Raw genomic sequence first — 21,428 nt, 5'->3', positions numbered from 1 at the left:
AGCTCTGAGATTTAGCTGAAAATATGTTAGCATTGTCAGAAATGCTACAAAAAGGTAGCACATTGTTGATTCTTAATTTACATAAATTAGTGAGTGAGAGCGATAAATTATATATCTTTTTTTTTAAACTGTTACAACTACAAATGTTGTCAATCTGACATTTTTTTAAGTCCAATGGTCACCTTATGGATGCTATAGTCTCTCTCTCACACACACACACACACACACACACAACGGCCTCAGATCCACTGTAGCAGCCTAGTGTACCTGTCAGCGATACACACTGGTAACAACATCTCAACACATCACTGCTCTGTTTTCTGTTCCAGCATTATGTCTGAGCAGCATTTTAAATGAAAGCATTATGTCTGAGCAGCATTTTGTCTCAGTGCTCCCAACAGCATTATTGAACTTTCACGAGAGTACTGCGCTTGCAACATCAACAACCAACATCTCTTCATAGAGTAGGCAGGCAGATGACTGGGGAGACCCTGAAATAATTGTCTATCGTTCCCTGATACAGTGTTCAAGCTGATTGTGAGTCCTTTTGTGTATGGAGAGGAGATGGTAAAAGAGGGGAGAATAGAGAGGAGAGTGCAGGAGAGGAGAGGAGAGGAGAGGAGAGGAGAGGAGAGGAGAGGAGAGGAGAGGAGAGGAGAGGAGAGGAAGGGAGGAGAGTGGAGGGGAGAGGAGAGGAGAGGAGAGGAAAAGAGAGAGAGGAAAGGAGAGAGAGGGGAGAGGAGAGAGAAGGAGAGGAGAGGAAAGGAGAGAGGAAAGGAGAGAGAGGGGAGAGGAGAGAGGAGAGAGAGGGGAGAATAGAGGGGAGAATAGAGAGGAGAGGAGAGAGGCGAGAATAGAGAAGAGGGGGGAGGGGAAGGGAGGAGAGTGGAGGGGAGGGGAGAGGAGAGGAAAAGAGAGAGGAAAGGAGAGAGAGGGGAGAGGAGAGAGGAGGAGAGGAGAGGAGAGGAAAGGAGAGGAGAGGAAAGGAGAGAGGGGAGAGGAGAGAGGAGAGAGAGGGGAGAATAGAGAGGAGAGGAGAGAGGCGAGAATAGAGAAGAGGGGGGAGGGGAAGGGAGAGAGAGAGAGGAGAGGAGAGGCGATGGGAGAGTGGAGTAGAGAGGAAGAGAGGAGAGGAGAGTGGAGGAGAGGAGAGATGAGAGAGGAGGAAAGGAGCGAGGGAAGAATAGAGAGGAGAGGAGAGTAGAGAGGGGAGGGGACAGTGGAGAGGGGAGAGGAGGAGAGGATAGAGAGGAGAGGAGAGTGGAGGAGAGGAGAGAAGAGAGAGGAGAGAATCTCAATTGAATACTCCTCGCAGAATCGCTTCTTTACCTCCTTCTCAAAACCCAATGGAGGAGAAGGTCAGGGGGTGGGACCTCTTTTTATCATCCAATGGGTTTGAGAAGGAGGAGAGAGAATACGAGGGGATTGCAATTGAGATTCTCCTGAGGAGAGGAGAGCGTTACCTAACACAGAGTTGTTTGAAGTTTCTATCAGCGTAGAGGGAAGTGACATGATGTGAGGGTGCACTACATGTTACCTAGCATCTGTGTAACACTGGGGCTGGAGCTGGAGCTGGAGCTGGAGCTGGGGCTGGTGCTGGGGCTGGTGCTGGAGCTGGGGCTGGGGCTGGAGCTGGAGCTGGAGCTGGGGCTGGTGCTGGAGCTGGAGCTGGAGCTGGAGCTGGGGCTGGTGCTGGAGCTGGGGCTGGGGCTGGAGCTGGAGCTGGAGCTGGGGCTGGAGCTGGAGCTGGAGCTGGAGCTGGAGCTGGGGCTGGAGCTGGAGCTGGAGCTGGGGCTGGTGCTGGTGTGTGTGGGGGGGGGGGGGGGGGGGAGAGACAGAGCAGCTAACAATAGGGCCAAACAGATGGATAACATGTGATAGTGAGAAGCTCCCATTCAGTCTGCATCACCATCATACAGCTCTGTTCTACAGCCAAGCATTCATTCACATCGCTAGAGCACTAAGGCCTGGTGTGTGTGTGTGTGTGTGTGTGTGTGAAGTCCTCACAATGATAGCAGAACAAGGAACATTCAGAGAAGTGAGGACATTTCACCAGTCCCCTGACGGTAAAAGGCTATGTTAGGCTTAAGGTTAGGAGTTAGGTTTAGGGTGATGATGACAAATAGGGTTAGAATTAGGTTGAGGAGTTAGGGTGAGGGGTTAGGGTGAGGAGTTAGGGTGGGGAGTTAGGGTGGGGAGTTAGGGTGAGGGGTTAGGGTGAGGGGTTAGGGTGAGGGGTTAGGGTGAGGGGTTAGGGTGGGGAGTTAGGGGTGAGGGGTTAGGGGTGAGGGGTGGGGAGTTAGGGTGAGGAGTTAGGGTGAGGAGTTAGGGTGAGGGGTGAGGGGTGAGGGGTGGGGAGTTAGGGTGAGGAGTTAGGGTGGGGAGTTAGGGTGGGGAGTTAGGGTGGGGAGTTAGGGTGAGGGGTTAGGGTGAGGAGTTACGGGAAATAGGATTTTGAATTTGAATCGTATTTGTCAAGATGGCGGCAGGGCAGTTCCACTGAGCATTTGTTCATTAGCGAAACCATTTTATGTTTTATTATCTCTCTGTCAAACTGTGTTTTATTATCTCTCTGTCATACTGTGTTTTATTATCTCTCTGCCATACTGTGTTTTATTATCTCTCTGCCATACTGTGTTTTATTATCTCTCTGTCAAACTGTGTTTTATTATCTCTCTGTCATACTGTGTTTTATTATCTCTCTGTCATACTGTGTTTTATTATCTCTCTGCCATACTGTGTTTTATTATCTCTCTGCCATACTGTGTTTTATTATCTCTCTGTCAAACTGTGTTTTATTATCTCTCTGTCATACTGTGTTTTATTATCTCTCTGCCATACTGTGTTTTATTATCTCTCTGTCAAACTGTGTTTTATTATCTCTCTGTCATACTGTGTTTTATTATCTCTCTGTCATACTGTGTTTTATTATCTCTCTGCCATACTGTGTTTTATTATCTCGCTGTCAAACTGTGTTTTATTATCTCTCTGTCAAACTGTGTTTTATTATCTCTCTGCCATACTGTGTTTTATTATCTCTCTGCCATACTGTGTTTTATTATCTCTCTGTCATACTGTGTTTTATTATCTCTCTGCCATACTGTGTACAACCGTGTTGGATCTTGTCCAGCCATCTTGTCTCAAGAGGACCACAATGGAAATCAGTCCCAGTCTTTATTGTGTGTTATCCGCCATGATATAACAATGGACATAAGAGACAGTGCCGGTGTGGTGCCCTCCCTGAAAGCTGGGAGGACGTACACTACCGGTCCAAAGTTTTAGAACATCTACTCATTCAAGGGTTTTTCTTTATTTTTTACTATTTTCTACATTGTAGAATAGTAGTGAAGACATCAAAACTATGAAATAACACATATGGAATCATGTAGTAAGTAAAAAAAAAAAAGTTAAACAAATCGAAAATATATGTTACATTTGTGATTCTTCAAATAGCCACCCTTTTGCCTTGACGACAGCTTGGCACAGTCTTGGCATTACGGCAGTGTGATAGCGATTGCATTGTCTGTGGATCTATTGGGGCGGTAAGCAAATTGAAGTGGATCATAATATGGTCAAATATTATCTAATCTAATTATCTAATAAGATTCTTTACTAGCCTCTCAAAGCATAGTAATTTAGTTCAGTTGCCTTTGGCTTTCTTGGGTACATGGTGGATGGTGGATATCTTGAAGCAAGTGGGGACAGCAGATTTAATTACGTTACATCGTTACACTTCCTGCTTTAGTTTTTCGCTTGTAAGCAGGAATCAGGAGGATAGAATTATGTTCATATTTGCCAAATGGAGGGCGAGGGAGAGCTTTATACGCGTCTCTGTGTGTGGAGTAAAGGTGGTCTAGAGGTTCTTTCATTCTGGTTGCACATTTAACATGTTGGTAGAAATGTGGTAAAACTGATTTAAGTTTCCCTGCATTAAAGTCCCCGGCCACTAGGAGCGCCGCCTCTGGATGAGCGTTTTCTTGTTTGCTTATGGCCTTACACAGCTCGTTGAGGGTGGTCTTAGTGCCAGCATCGGTTTGTTGTGGTAAATAGACGGCTACGAAAAATATAGATGAACATTTTCTTGGTAGATAGTGTGGTCTACAGCTTATCATGAGGTACTCTACCTCAGGCGAGCAATACCTAGTGACTTCCTTCATATTAGACATCACGCACCAGGTATTATTGACAAATAGACCGCCACCCCTCGTCTTACCGGAGACAGCTGTTCTATCTTGCCAATGCACAGAAAACCCAGCCAGCTTTATGTTATCCATGTCGTCATTCAGCCACGACTCTGAAATATATTACCCGTTTTTAATGTCCCGTTGGTAGGATAGTTTTGATTGAAGCTGATCCCGTTTATTATCCAATGATTGCTAATAGTACGGAAGGTAAAGACGGGTTACCCACTCGCCGTCGGATTCTTACAAGGCACTCCGACCTCCATCTCAGTTTATTCTTCATGCGAATGATGGGGATTTGGGCCTTTGTCCGGTGTCAGAAGTAAATCCTTCGCGTCCGACTTGTTAAATATATTTTTTTTGTCCAGTATGACGTCAGTAATCGCTGTTTTCGGTCAGAAACATTATGTACAAAATAAGTTACAAATAATGTGAAAAACACACAAAATAGCACAGTTGGATACAGGATCGTAAAACAGCAGCCATCTTCTCTGGCGGGATTATCATTCTCTATGATAATATAGGAACATAGCTTTCACCTGGATTCACCTGGTCAGTCCATAACATGGAAAGAGCAGCTGTTCCTAATGTTTTGTGTACTCAGTGTATGTTTCAAGGTAAATGGCAAATTAAAGCACAAAATAATAAGACAAATAGTGTCTGGTTAATCAATAAATTATGCAAAAAAAAAACCAAAAAAACATAGGTGATATTTGAGTGTCTGTGAATCTGGAGACCCAGAGACCCCAACAAATCAAGGAAACGTTATAGAAATGAGGAGAGAGAAAAATCATCCACAGCGTCTAAGGAGTACTGCCAGAACACCTCCCTTTGTTTTAGTTTACGTACGATGTCAGATCCTCTGGGGGGAAATGTGGACGATGTCAGATCCTCTGGGGGGAAATGTGGACGATGTCAGATCCTCTGGGGGGAAATGTGGACGATGTCAGATCCTCTGGGGGGAAATGTGGACGATGTCAGATCCTCTGGGGGGAAATGTGGACGATGTCAGATCCTCTGGGGGGAAATGTGGACGATGTCAGATCCTCTGGGGGGAAATGTGGACGATGTCAGATCCTCTGGGGGGAAATGTGGACGATGTCAGATCCTCTGGGGGGAAATGTGGACGATGTCAGATCCTCTGGGGGAAATGTGGACGATGTCAGATCCTCTTGGTGAAATGTGGATGATGTCAGATCCTCTGGGGGGAAATGTGGACGATGTCAGATCCTCTGGGGGGAAATGTGGACGATGTCAGATCCTCTGGGGGGAAATGTGGACGATGTCAGATCCTCTGGGGGGAAATGTGGACGATGTCAGATCCTCTGGGGGGAAATGTGGATGAGTTCTATGTCTACAAAGCGCAGGGAGGAAGGTGAGCCATAGCATTTCCAATAGCATAATCTGTTTATGTTTCCAATAGCATAATCTGTGTTTATGTTTCCAATAGCATAATCTGTGTTTTTGTTTCCAATAGCATAGTCTGTGTTTTCATTTCCAATAGCATAATCTGTGTTTATGTTTCCAATAGCATAGTCTGTGTTTATGTTTACAATAGCATAATCTGTGTTTATGTTTCCAATAGCATAGTCTGTGTTTTCATTTCCAATAGCATAATCTGTGTTTATGTTTCCAATAGCATAGTCTGTGTTTTCGTTTCCAATAGCATAGTCTGTGTTTATGTTTCCAATAGCATAGTCTGTGTTTATGTTTACAATAGCATAATCTGTGTTTTTGTTTCCAATAGCATAGTCTGTGTTTATGTTTCCAATAGCATAGTCTGTGTTTATGTTTCCAATAGCATAGTCTGTGTTTGTTTCCAATAGCATAGTCTGTGTTTATGTTTACAATAGCATAGTCTGTGTTTATGTTTCCAATAGCATAGTCTGTGTTTTCATTTCCAATAGCATAGTCTGTGTTTATGTTTCCAATAGCATAGGTCTGTGTTTTCATTTCCAATAGCATAGTCTGTGTTTATGTTTCCAATAGAAGCCTTATGTTCTGTATCAATCTGCCTTTTTGGTTATGTGCTCCAAAAACGTTTCCTTTTCTTTTTTTACCTTGAATTTGTCCTTTTGGAAGTTTTTCTTGGCCATTCTGGTAAATGTTGTCATTGTTGTTCAGCACCCCTCCTTTCTTTTGTTTGCTGAAGTGCAAAACCCAATCTGAACTCTGTCGATGTGCCGTTGAGCAAGGCACTTAACCCTGATAGCTCCAGGGCCGCTGTCAATAATGGCTGATCCAAGGCCTTGACCCCACTCTGCGAGGGTGTCTCACGGGGAGTGGGATATGCAACAACAACAAAAAACTCAATTCCAATTCACACATAATACTCACTTGTACATATGAAATAGGACAAAATGTAACCACTCATATAACAAATATAACAAACACAAACACAGTACTAATGCCAAGAGTATACAGAAGATAGCTCTATTTGGTAAAAGACATAGTCCATATTATGGCGAGAACAGCTGAAATAAGCAAAGAGAAACGACAGTCCATCATTACTTTATTAAGAACTTTGAAAGTTTCTTCAAGTGCAGTTGCAAAAACCCATCGAGCGCTATGATGAAACTGGCTCTCATGAGGACCGTCACAGGAAAGAAAGACCCAGAGTTACCTCTGCTGCAGAGGATAAGTTCATTAGAGTTAACTGCACTTCAGATGCCAGCCCAAATAAATGCTTCACAGAGTTCAAGTAAAAAACACATCTCAACATCAACTATTCAGAGGAGACTGTGTGAATTAGGCCTTTATGGTCGAAATGCTGCAAAGAAACCACTACTAAAGGACACCAATAAGAAGAAGAGACTTTCTTGGGCCAGAAACACGAGCAATGGACATTAGACCAGTGGAAATCTGTCCTTTGGTCTTATGAGTCCAAATTTGATATTTTTGGTTCCAACCGCTGTGTCTTTCTGAGACACAGAGTAGGTGAACGGATGATCTCTGAATGTGTGGTTCCCACCGTGAAGCATGGAGGAGGAGGTGTGATGGTGTGGGGGTGCTTTACTGGTGACACTGTCTGTGTTTTATTTAGAATTCAAGGCACACTTAACCAGCATAGCAACCACAGCATTATGCAGCGATACACCATCCCATCTGGTTTTCGCTTAGTAGGACTATCATTTGTTTTTCAACAGGACAACGACCCAAAACACACCTCCAGGCTTTGTAAGGGCTATTTGACCAAGAAGGAGAGTGATCGGGCACCCTCATAGATATCATCCTAACTAACTCGCCCTCCAAATAAACCTCTGCTGTTTTCAATCAGGATCTCAGCGATAACTGCCTCATTGCCTCCATCCGTAATGGGTCTGCGACCAAATGACCACCCCTCATCACTGTCAAACGCTCCCTAAAACACTTCAGCGAACAGGCCTTTCTAATCGACCTGGCCGGGGTATCCTGGAAGGATATTGACCTCATCCCGTCAGGAGAGGATGCCTGGCTATTCTTTAAAAGTGGCTTCCTCACCATCTTAAATAAGCATGCCCCATTCAAAAAATGTAGAACCAGGAACAGATATAGTCCTTGGTTCACTCCAGACCTGACTGCCCTTGACCAGCACAAAAACATCCTGTGGCGTTCTGCATTAGCATCGAATAGCCCCCATGATATGCAACTTTTCAGGGAAGTTAGGAACAAATATACACAGGCAGTTAGGAAAGCTAAGGCAAGCTTTTTCAAACAGAAATTTGCATCCTGTAGTACAAACTCAAAAAAGGTTCTGGGACACTGTAAAGTCCATGGAGAATAAGAGTTCTTCCTCCCAGCTGCCCACTGCACTGAGGCTAGGAAACACTGTTACCACCGATAAATCCACTATAAGGGTTGTGGGTTCGATTCCCACGGGGGACCAGTACGGGGAAAAAAAAAAAAAAAGAAGTATGAATTGTATGCATTCACTACTGTAAGTCGCTCTGGATAAGAGCGTCTGCTAAATGACTCTCTTTCTAAAATGACCTGCCGAAATTGTTGCAACCCCTATTACTAGCCTGTTCAACCTCTCTTTCGAATCGTCTGAGATTGGAAAGATTGGAAAGCTGCCGCGGTCATCCCCCTCTTCAAAGAGGGTGACACTCTAGACCCAAACTGCTACAGACCTATATCTATCCTACCCTGTCTTTCTAAGGTCTTCGAAAGCCAAGTTAACAAACAGATTACCGACCATTTCAAATCCCACTGTACCTTCTCCGCTATGCAATCTGGTTACAGAGCTGGTCATGGGTGCACCTCAGCCACGCTCAAGGTCCTAAACGATATCATAACCGCCATCCATAAGAGACATTACTGTGCAGCCGTATTCATCGACCTGGCCAAGGCTTTCGACTCTGTCAATCACCACATTCTTATTGGCAGACTCGACAGCCTTGGTTTCTCAAATGATAGCCTCGCCTGGTTCACCAACTACTTCTCTGATAGAGTTCAATGTGTCAAATCGGAGGGCCTGTTGTCCGGACCTCTGGCAGTCTCTATGGGGGTGCTACAGGGTTCAATTCTCGGGCAGACTCTCTTCTCTGTATACATCAATGATGTCGCTCTTGCTGCTGGTGAGTCTCTGATCCACCTCTATGCAGACGACACCATTCTGTATACTTCTGGCCCTTCTTTGGACACTGTGTTAACTAACCTCCAGACGAGCTTCAATGCCATACAACACTCCTTCCGTGGCCTCCAACTGCTCTTAAACGCTAGTAAAACTAAATGCAATAAAACGAGGTCAGTTCCAGTACCATATTAACAATGTACAGGGATACTGGAGTGATGGAGGTAGATATGTATAGGGGGAAGGGGACAGGGATACTGGAGTGATGGAGGTAGATATGTATAGGGGGAAGGGGACAGGGATACTGGAGTGATGGAGGTAGATATGTATAGGGGGAAGGGGACAGGGATACTGGAGTGATGGAGGTAGATATGTATAGGGGGAATGGGACAGGGATACTGGAGTGATGGAGGTAGATATGTATAGGGGGAATGGGACAGGGATACTGGAGTGATGGAGGTAGATATGTATAGGGGGAAGGGGACAGGGATACTGGAGTGATGGAGGTAGATATGTATAGGGGGAAGGGGACAGGGATACTGGAGTGATGGAGGTAGATATGTATAGGGGGAAGGGGACAGGGATACTGGAGTGATGGAGGTAGATATGTATAGGGGGAAGGGGACAGGGATACTGGAGTGATGGAGGTAGATATGTATAGGGGGAAGGGGACAGGGATACTGGAGTGATGGAGGTAGATATGTATAGGGGTAAGGGGCCAGGGATACTGGAGTGATGGAGGTAGATATGTATAGGGGGAAGGGGACAGGGATACTGGAGTGATGGAGGTAGATATGTATAGGGGGAAGGGGACAGGGATACTGGAGTGATGGAGGTAGATATGTATAGGGGGAAGGGGACAGGGATACTGGAGTGATGGAGGTAGATATGTATAGGGGGAAGGGGACAGGGATACTGGAGTGATGGAGGTAGATATGTATAGGGGGAAGGGGACAGGGATACTGGAGTGATGGAGGTAGATATGTATAGGGGGAAGGGGACAGGGATACTGGAGTGATGGAGGTAGATATGTATAGGGGGAAGGAGACAGGGATACTGGAGTGATGGAGGTAGATATGTATAGGGGGAAGGGGACAGGGATACTGGAGTGATGGAGGTAGATATGTATAGGGGGAAGGGGACAGGGATACTGGAGTGATGGAGGTAGATATGTATAGGGGGAAGGGGACAGGGATACTGGAGTGATGGAGGTAGATATGTATAGGGGGAAGGGGACAGGGATACTGGAGTGATGGAGGTAGATATGTATAGGGGGAAGGGGACAGGGATACTGGAGTGATGGAGGTAGATATGTATAGGGGGAAGGGGACAGGGATACTGGAGTGATGGAGGTAGATATGTATAGGGGGAAGGAGACAGGGATACTGGAGTGATGGAGGTAGATATGTATAGGGGGAAGGGGACAGGGATACTGGAGTGATGGAGGTAGATATGTATAGGGGGAAGGGGACAGGGATACTGGAGTGATGGAGGTAGATATGTATAGGGGGAAGGGGACAGGGATACTGGAGTGATGGAGGTAGATATGTATAGGGGGAAGGAGACAGGGATACTGGAGTGATGGAGGTAGATATGTATAGGGGGACAGGGATACTGGAGTGATGGAGGTAGATATGTATAGGGGGAAGGGGACAGGGATACTGCAGTGATGGAGGTAGATATGTATAGGGGGAAGGGGACAGGGATACTGGAGTGATGGAGGTAGATATGTATAGGGGTAAGGTGACTATATACAGGGTCAGTTTCAGTACCATATTAACAATGTACAGGGATACTAGAGCAATAAAGGTAGATATGTATAGATAAGAAATAAACAGAGTAGCAGAAACTTGTATGTGAGCGTGTGTGTCAGTATTAACATATGTGCATATTATGTGTGAGTGATCAAATTATGCAGTGAGTGTTTGTGTGTTGGATTAACAGTGTGTGTAGAGTCCTGTGAGTGTGTATAGAGACAATAATGGGCTACCGAGTGGCGCAGCAGTCTAAGGCACTGCATATCAATGCAAGAGGCATCACTACAGTCCCTGGTTTGAATCCAGGCTGTATCACTGGGATTGGGAGTCCCAAAGGGCGGTGCACAATTGGCCCAGCATCGTCCGGGTTTTTAGCCGGAGTAGGCCGTCATTGTAATTAAAGAATTGGTTCTTAACTGGCTTGCCTAGTTAAATAAAGGTTAAATAAAAAAATACAACAGTCAACTCAGTCCGTGAAGCCATTTAGCCTTTCTTAATCTTAAGGGACAGAAGCTGTTCAGGACGGTGTTGGTGTCAGATTTGCATCCGGTAACACTTGCCGTGCAGAAGCAGAGAGAACAGTCTACTCTATGGCTTGGGTGACTGGAGTATGACAATTTCCCAGGCATTCCGTTCAAACAGCTGTACATATTTGCTTTAAAGCAGTATCCAAATCCATAGGATGTAGTGATCACAATATCTAGGAAAACCAAAGTTACAAAGGCTGGGCCTAATATAGTGTATAAGAGGTCATACAATAAGTTTTGCAGTGATTCCTATGTTGATGATGTAAATAATATTTGCTGGTCTGTGGTGTGTAATGAGGAGCAACCAGACGCAGCATTTGACACATTTATGAAATTGCTTATCCCAGTTACTAATAAGCACCCATTAAGAACATGACTGTAAAAACTGTTAAATCCCTGTGGATTAATGAGGAATTGAAAAAATGGTATGGTTGAGAGGGATGAGGCAAAAAAAAAAAGGCAAATAAGTCTGGCTGTACAACCAATTGGCAAACTGCAAATTGGGAAATCATGTGACTAAACGGAATATAAAGAAAAAACTACACTATGAAACAAAGATAAATGACTAAGAATGATATTAAACATTTTTGGGGCACCTTCAATGAAATTCTGGGCAAAAAGACAAACTCAGCTCTATCGTTCATTGAATCAGATGGCTCATTCATCACAAAACCCACTGATATTGCCAACTATATTAATACTTTTTTAATTGGCAAGATCAGCAAATTTAGGCATGATATGCCAGCAACAAAACACTGACGCTACACATCCAAGTATATCTGACCAAATTATGAAAGACAAGAATTGGAATTTTGAATTCCGTAAAGTGAGTGTGGAAGAGGTGAAAGAATTGGTGTTGTCTATCAACAATGGCAAGCCACCAGGGTCTGACAACTTGGATGGACAATAAATGAAGATAACAGCGGACGATATTGCTACTCCTATTTGCCATATCTTCAATTTAAGCCTACTAGAATGTGTGTCCTCAGGCCTGGAGGGAAGCAAATGTTATTCCCCTTCCTAAGAATAGTAAAGCCCCCTTTATTGGCTGAAATAGCCGACCAATCAGCCTGTTACCAACCCTTAACCTCTTACATCTAGACGTTCCGCTAGCGGAACACCTGCTCCAATATCCAATGATAGGCGTGGCGCGAATTACAAATTCCTCAAAAATCCCAAAACTTCAATTTTTCAAACATATGTCTATTTTACACCATTTTAAAGACAAGACTCTCCTTTATCTAACCACGCTGTCCGATTTCAAAAAGTCTTTACAGCGAAAGCAAAACATTAGATTATGTCAGCAGAGTACCCAGCCAGAAATAATCAGACACCCATTTTTCAAGCTAGCATATAATGTCACAAAAAACAAAACCACAGCTAAATGCAGCACTAACCTTTGATGATCTTCATCAGATGACACTCCTAGGACATTATGTTATACAATAATATAATAAATATGTTATACAATACATGCATGTTTTGTTCAATCAAGTTCATATTTATATCAAAAAACAGCTTTTTACATTAGCATGTGACGTTCAGAACTAGCATTCCCACCGAACACTTCCAGTGAATTTACTAAATTACTCACGATAAACGTTCACAAAAAACATAACAATTATTTTAAGAATTATAGATACAGAACTCCTTTATGCAATCGCGGTGTCCGATTTTAAAATAGCTTTTCGGTGAAAGCACATTTTGCAATATTCTGAGCCCGCCATCATGGCTAGCTATTTTGACACCCACCAAGTTTGGTACTCACCAAACTCAGATTTACTATAAGAAAAATTGGATTACCTTTGCTGTTCTTCGTCAGAATGCACTCCCAGGACTTCTACTTCAATAACAAATGTTGGTTTGGTTCCAAATAATCCATAGTTATATCCAAATAGCGCCGTTTTGTTGTGCGTTCAAGACACTATCCGAAGGGTAAAGAAGGGTGACGCACGCGCCCGGCGCGTTTCGTGACAAAAAAATTCAAAATATTCCATTACTGTACTTCGAAGCATGTCAAACGCTGTTTAAAATCAATTTTTATGCGATTTTTCTCGTAAAAAAGCGATAATATTCCGACCGGGAAACCCTGTTTTCGTTCAAAGACTGAAAATAAAAACATGGAGTCGTCTCGTGCACGCGTGCACCAGTCTCATTGTTCTCAGATCGACCACTTAATGCGCTACTGTTTTTCAGCCATGGCCTGCAAAGTCATCATTCAACGTTCTGGCGCCTTCTGAGAGCCTATGGGAGCATTAAAAAATGTCACTTTCAGCAGAGATCCCCTGTTTTGGATAGAGATGATCAAGAAGGCCAAGAAATAGTCAGAGAGGGCGCTTCCTGTTTGGAATCTTCTCAGGTTTTGGCCTGCCAAATGAGTTCTGTTATACTCACAGGCACCATTCAAACAGTTTTAGAAACTTTTGGAGTGTTTTCTATCCAAAGCTAATAATTATATGCATATTCTAGTTTCTGGGCAGGAGTAATAATCAGATTAAATCGGGTACGTTTTTTATCCGGACGTGAAAATACTGCCCCCTATCCATAACAAGTTAATAAACTTTTGAAGAAAATTGTGTTTGACCAGATACAATGCTATTTTACAGTAAACAAATTGACAACAGACTTTCAGCACGCTTGTAGGGAATGACATTCAACAAGCATAGCATGACTGATGATTGGCTGAGAGAAAATGTATGGGTATGGTTTATGGCTTTACACTACCTGCTATATTGTGGATAAGCATTTCATACACCCGCAATAACAAATGCTAAATAGGTGCATGTGACCAATAACATTTGATTTGACTTGATAAAGAGTTACCTGTCTAACAGAACACAGAGGCTGTTCTATAATGGAAGTCTCTCCAACAAAATCCAAGTATAATAAGGAATTCCCCAGGGCAGCTGTCTAGGCCCCTTACTTTTTTCAATCTTTACTAACGACATGACACTGGCCTTGAGTAAAGCCAGTGTGTCATATGTACATGGATGACTCAACACTATACACGTCAGCTACCACAGTGACTGAAATGACAGCAACACTTAACAAAGAGCTGCAGTTAGTTTCAGAATGGGTGGCAAGGAATAAGTTAGTCCTAAACATTAAAAAAAAACTAAAAGCATTGAGACAAATCATTCACTAAACCTCAACGGAATCTTGTAACGAATAATGTGTAAATTGAGCAAGTTGAGGAGACTAAACTGGAGTAACCCTGGATTGTAAATTGTCATGATCAAAACATATTGATACAACAGTAGCTAAGATGGGGAGAAGTCTGTTCATAATAAAGCGTAGCTCGGCCGGATTTGCGGGTGTTGACCTGATTAAAGGCCTTGCCATGTCGGCCTCGGAGAGTGAGATCACCCAATCCTCTGGGTCGGTGGCGGCCCTCACACCCGGCATGATGCTATTATTGTTGAAGTGTGCATAAAATGCATTGAGTTCATCTGGTGGAGAGGCGTTGTAAGGCAAATCATGGCTCGGTCTTCCTTTGTAATCCGTAATGGAATGTAGCCTCTGCCACAAGCAGCCGGCGTTGGAGACTGTGTAATATTATTCAACCTTATTCCTATATTGTCCTTTTGCTAGTTTGATGACTCTGTCCTTAGCAATAGCCCCAAGGTTGTCTGCGATAGTCATGTGTGTGGTGGACATGTCCGTTAGTTAAGCACCAACCTCTTTGTTAATTCAGGGCTTTTGAACAACATCGCTGATGCATTTCCTAATGAAGCCAGTGACAGAGGTGGAGTCTCTAAACATATTCCAATCAGTGCTAGCAAAGCAGTCGTGTAGTATATTCTATGATTCTGGTGACCATTTTTCAACAGAGCAAGTCACATGTACTTCCTGTTTGAGCTTCTGCTTGTAAACAGGAAGCAGGAATTATCTGATTTGCTGAAAGGCGGATGAGGGGGGGGCCATGTATGCTTGCTTGTGGGTAGAGTAACAGTGGTCTAGGACTATATCGCCCCCTAGTGGTGAAGGAGACGTGTTGATGGAAGTTGAGCATCACGTGTCTTAATGACATGGAATTAAATCAGAAAAGCAGCCTCTAGATGTACATTTTCCTGCTTGTTTATAGCCTCGAAAATTTCGTTAAGTGCCAGCTTGTTATTTCTCTTGACCTGAGGTGAAATGTCTACAACAGTCACGATAACGTCGGTGATGTTGTACCCACAGCAACTATTAAAACCTTCCCCAACCAGAAACCGTGGACTGATGGTAGCATTCGTGCAAAACTGAAAGGGCGAACCTTTGCTTTTAATCAGGGCAAGGTGACCGGAAACATGACCGAATACAAACAATGTAGCTATTCCCTCCACAAGGCAATCAAACAAGCTAAGCGTCAGTATAGAGACAAGTAGAGTCACAATTCAATGGCTCAGACACGAGAGGTATGTGGCAGGGTCTACAGTCAATCAAGGACTACAAAAAGAAAACCAGCCCCGTCGCGGATCACGATGCCTTGCTCCCAGACAGACTAAACAACTTCTTCGCTCGTTTTGAGGTCAATACAGTGCCAACAACACGGCCCGCTACCAAAACCTGCGGGCTCTCCTTCACCGCAGCCAACGTGAGTAAAGCATTTAAAAGTGTTAACCCTCGCAAGGCTGCAGGCCCAGACGGCATCCCCAGCCGTGTCCTCAGAACATGCGCAGACCAGCGCCAGCTGTGTTTACGGACATATTCAATCAATCCTTATCCCAGTCTGCTGTTCCAACATGCTTCAAGAGGGCCACCATTGTTCCAGTTCCCAAGAAAGCTAAAGTAACTGGGCTAAATGACTATCGCCCGGTAGCACTCACCTCCGTCATCATGAAGTGCTTTGAGAGACTAGTCAGGGATCATATCACCTCCACCCTACCTGACACCCTAGACCCACTCCAATTTGCTTACCGCCCCAATAGGTCCACAGACGACGCAATCGCAATCACACTGCACACTGCCCTAACCCACCTGGACAAGAGGAATACCTATGTAAGAATGCTGTTCATCGACTACAGCTCAGCATTTAACACCATAGTACCCTCCAAACTTGTCATTAAGCTTGAGACCCTGGGTCTCGACCCCGCCCTGTGCAACTGGGTCCTTTCTGACTTCCTGACGGGCCGCCCCCAGGTGGTGAAGGTAGGAAACAACATCTCCACCCCGCTGATCCTCAACACTGGGGCCCCACAAGGGTGCGTTCTCAGCCCTCTCCTGTACTCCCTGTTCACCCATGACTGTGTGGCCATGCACGCCGCCAACTCAATCATCAAGTTTGCAGATGACACTACAGTGGTAGGCTTGATTACCAACACCGACGAGACGGCCTACAGGGAGGAGGTGAGGGCCCTCGGAGTGTGGTGTTAGGAAAATAACCTCACACTCAATGTCAACAAAACAAAGGAGATGATCGTGGACTTCAGGAAACAGCAGAGGGTGCACCTCCCTATCCACATCGACGGGACAGTAGTGGAGAAGGTGGAAAGTTTTAAGTTCCTTGGCGTACACATCACGGACAAACTGAAACGGTCCACCCACACAGACAGCGTGGGGAAGAAGGCGCAACAGCGCCTCTTCAACCTCAGGAGGCTGAAGAAATTTGGCTTGTCACCAAAAACCCTCAAACTTTTACAGATGCACAATCGAGAGCATCCTGTCGGGCTGTATCACCATCTGGTATGGCAACTGCTCCGCCCATAACCGTAAGGCTCTCCAGAGGGTGGTGAGGTCTGCACAATGCATCACCAGGGCCAAACTACCTGCTCTCCAGGACACCTACACCACCCGATGTCACAGGAAGGCCAAAAAGATCATCAAGGACATCAACCACCCGAGCCACTGCCTGTTCACCCCGCTATCATCCAGAAGGAGAGGTCAGTACAGGTGCATCAAAGCTGGGACCGAGAGACTGATAAACAGCTTCTATCTCAAGGCCATCAGACTGTTAAACAGCCATCACTAACATTGAGTGGCTGCTGCCAACATACTGACTCATCTCTAGCCACTTTAATAATCAAAAATTTATGTAATACATTTATCACTAGTCCCTTTAAATTATGCCACTTAATATAATGTTTACATACTACTCATCTCATATGTATATACTGTACTCTATACCATCTACTGCATCTTGCCTATGCCGTTCGGCCATCGCTCATCCATATATATTTTTTATGTACATATTCTTATTCATTCCTTTACACTTGTGTGTATAAATTGTTGTGAAATTGTTAGATTACCTGATAGATATTACTGCATGGTCGGAACTAGAAGCACAAGCATTTCGCTACACTCGCATTAACATCTGCTAACCATGTGTATGTGACAAATACAATTTGATTTGATTTGATCTGAAAACTCCCTCAGGAGGTTGAAGGGTCGGCATTTGACCGAGACGGGTGAACAACGGGTCGACACTTCTACCGCGCTACCGAGTCAGCAGCACACCAGTTTTTGATGAAGAGGCAAACCACTCCCCCTCTTAAATGTCCTGTCCACACGGTGAATGGAGAATCCATCAAGTTGGATAGCCATGGGGGGGGGGAAGGGGGTATCTTGTCCAAGAGCCATGTTTCAGAAAAGCAGGAGAATATTGCAGTTCCCGAGACTACCATTGGTAGTAAATCCACGATCCATCTAATTATTAAGTGAGTGTACATTGGCCAGTACGTAGAATGGAAGGAAGAAGTGGCCGGTTTTGCCTTTCACCTTAATCTCGCCAGGATCACCTCTCTTTTGCCTCTGTGACGCTGCCGTTTCTTCTTGGGTAGCCCGAAAATTGTGTCGTAATTATAGAAAGAGCCCAGGGCAGATGAGTCGAAGTTGAAGACAGAATTGAGGTACAGTATGTAACTGCTGGTCTGATGTTCAAAAGTTCTTGTTGTCTGTAAGAAATAATAGCGGATACATTGTGAAAATACATAATAAATAAACTACAAAAGAATCACAAAATAGTAAAGTTCGGTCGGAGCTTGCAAAACGGAGGCTATTCAGTGCGGCGCATTGGGGTCATGGGAATGAACATCAACGGGAGAAAATCTAGTATCTATCTCAAAATTATTTATTTTTCTGCTGTCATTACTCCTCTTTAAATAAATATTTTATTGGGAAACTGAAACTCAAGGTTTAAATAGGCAGCATCAGGCTTCAGGCAGCGTCAGGCTTCAGGCAGCGTCAGGCAGCGTCAGGCGGCGTCAGGCAGCGTCAGGCGGCGTCAGGCAGCGTCAGGCGGCGTCAGGCGGCGTCAGGCAGCGTCAGGCGGCGTCAGGCAGCGTCAGGCGGCGTCAGGCGGTGTCAGGCGGCGTCAGGCGGCGTCAGGCGGCGTCAGGCGGCGTCAGGCGGCGTCAGGCGGCTTCAGGCGGCTTCAGGCGGCGTCAGGCGGCGTCAGGCGGCGTCAGGCGGCGTCAGGCGGCGTCAGGCTTCAGGCGGCGTCAGGCTTCAGGCAGCGTCAGGCTTTAGGCAAATATAGCACCTCCATCATTGGACAGAGTGTCCTCAGACTTCAGGAAGTATAGCCCCTCATTCATTGTGTCCCTGGGCTCCTCTTTGAAGATGACCAGGTGTTCTAGCCTGCAGCAGCGCTACCCTACGGTTGACTGTGTGTGTGTTTTGTTATGCCACTGTTGACTGCTTGTGGGTGTCTTGTCTGTGTGTCTGTTTGTGTGTGTTGCTATGCTACTGTTGACCTTGTCTTTCTGCAGCAGGATGCTGTCTGTTTTCCAACTTCTCCTAGGCACAAGGAACCTCACCCCCATCAAACCTGACCCCCATCGCCCCAACCCCTCCTCTCTCCCCCCTCCTCTCTCTGACCCCAACCCCTCCTCTCCCCCCCTCCTCTCTCTGACCCCAACCCCTCCTCTCTCCCCCCTCCTCTCTCTGACCCCAACCCCTCCTCTCTCTGACCCCAACCCCTCCTCTCTCCCCCCTCCTCTCTCTGACCCCAACCCCTCCTCTCTCCCCCCTCCTCTCTCTGACCCCAACCCCTCCTCTCTCTGATCCCAACCCCTCTCTCTCTGACCCCAACCCCTCCTTTCTCCCCCCTCCTCTCTCTGACCCCAACCCCTCCTCTCTCTGACCCCAACCCCTCCTCTCTCCCCCCTCCTCTCTCTGACCCCAACCCCTCCTCTCTCCCCCCTCCTCTCTCCGACCCCAACCCCTCCTCTCTCCCCCCTCCTCTCTCCGACCCCAACCCCTCCCCTCTCCCCCTCCTCTCTCCGACCCCAACCCCTCCTCTCTCCGACCCCAACCCCTCCTAACTCTCTCCAACCCCTCCTCTCTCCGACCACAACCCCTCCTAACTATCTCCAACCCCTCCTCTCTCCGGCCCCAACCATATCTCCCCCTTTCCCATCCCTCTCCGCTACAGAAAGTTCTCTGTCAAATGTAGGCATCCAACCCCTCCTCGCCACCTCTCCCTTAACCCTCCTCTCCTCTCTCTGACACCACCCTACTTCTCTCTTCCCCTCCTCTTCTCTCTCTAGGCCTTGTTCAAACTCATGAAAAATAAGTATGTCATTTTCCTCGTCACAGTGATCACTGATCTAAGACATTTTAATTACACATGTATAATCAATGATAGGAACACTGCCCTCTGTCTCCGCTAGCCAAATCTGTTACGTTAGTGATGATATCATAACAAGGAAGACAGGACGCCATCAAACTTTGCTTCTTTCAGAACCGGATGCATTCCAAATGGCACGCTAATCCCTATACAGTGTACTATTAGGGCCCTGTATAGTGCACTACTTTTGACTAGAGCCCTACGGGTACTGGTCAGAAGTAGTGTACTAAGTAGGGAATAGGGTGTCATTTGAGATACACATAATCTTTCTCTCTCTCTCTCCCTCCTTCCAGTTAAACACCGGAGAGGCCCCAGAACAGGGCCATGTGCTCTCAGAGGCCATGTGGCTCCCTACCTCTCCACACACTGTTATTTATGTCCTGTCTTGGGCGCAACACAACACCACTGGCCACATTTATTTTCTGTATGAAAATATAGGTTCATCCATATCTAAAGATGTCTCTCTCTCTCTCTCTCTCTCTCTCTCTGCTGTGGCTGGTGAAGCTTGAAATAGACATCAAACTAGCAGAAAGAGTAACAGGCTCTACCAGGATGCTGGTCTATTGGTTTCCCCCCCTCATTATTCACCACTTCTGCTGCTGTAATCGAACACAGGAAGGCTCTCTCTGCCTCTCTCTCTCTGCCTCTCTCTCTCTCTATCTATCCCCCCTCGCTCTCTCTCTATCCCCACTCGCTCTCTCTCTATCCCCCCTTGCTCTCTCTCTCTCTCTCTCTCTATCTATCCCCCCTCGCTCTTTCTCTTTCTCTATCCCCCCTCGCTCTCTCTCTCTCTATCCTCACGCTCTATTCTCTCTCCCTCTCCCACTCTCAGTTGGCCTAAATACGATATCTGCTCCTTGCCAGGCCCGGGTATATGACAGGCGAGGTTAAAGTCATGTAGAGATTTAGATAATAGGGTTGCAGAACCCTTAACAATGCGCCCCCTCCCCTCCTCTCCTCTCCTCTCCTCTCCTCTCCTCTCCTCTCCTCTCCTCTCCTCTCCTCTCCCCTCCCCTCCTCTCCCTCCTCTCCCTCCTCTCCACTCTCCTCCTCTCCCCTCTCCTCCTCTCTCCCTCCTCTCCTCTCCCCTCCCCTCCTCTCCCTCCTCTCCCTCCTCTCCCCTCTCCTCCTCTCCCCTCTCCCCCTCCTCTCCCCTCTCCTCCTCTCCCCTCTCCCCTCTCCCCCTCTCCTCCTCTCTCTTCTCCCTCCCCTCCCTCCCTCACACCTCGGCTGATAAACTGCAGTCTGTGAGGATTTAAAATAGTCTGCTGCTGATAGCCAGTCAGATGACTTGACAGAAAGCACAAATCATAAAGCTCTATCTGTTTTGAACCGCCAGCGATTCCTCTTTCTCTGACAGCTGCATTAAATATCGGACACACGTGTTGACGCTGCTGGGCTTGCAGAATGCAACATAAGCCTCTCATTATCCAATACTGAACACAACTATTCAAAAACACAAAAATAAATACATCTGGATTTTTACCTTGGTAATTGTGAAAGTAAAGTATTTTCACAACCAGTGTAGATATGTATTTCTAAAATATCAGCTTTGAAATTCAGTGATTTGTCTGGATGTTTTCCATTTTATAAAACGGAGAAGTTTGCGAGCAGGTTGTTTTCTACGTGTAGCCATCAGCCACTTTAGTCCATTCAAAATGTTAAAAAAAAAACAAACAATGAAATAATATTTCCAGATGTTTCTCTCAGACTAGGACGTAAACCTGCCAAGCTCCCTTTTCTACATTATTCCCCACCAATACAAACCCAGAGGAATGGGCTGAACTGGTCACATGTTTATTTAAACTAATGGGAACAGAGAGGACGCCCACAGAACACAAAATAAACGGTAATGGCAGTTAA

This window comes from Salmo salar, chromosome 19 (assembly GCF_965601325.2).
Source record: "Salmo salar chromosome 19, fSalSal1, whole genome shotgun sequence".
NCBI classification, from domain to species: domain Eukaryota; kingdom Metazoa; phylum Chordata; class Actinopteri; order Salmoniformes; family Salmonidae; genus Salmo; species Salmo salar.
The sequence above is the reverse complement of the archived record's forward strand: the minus strand, read 5'-3'. Positions refer to the sequence as shown.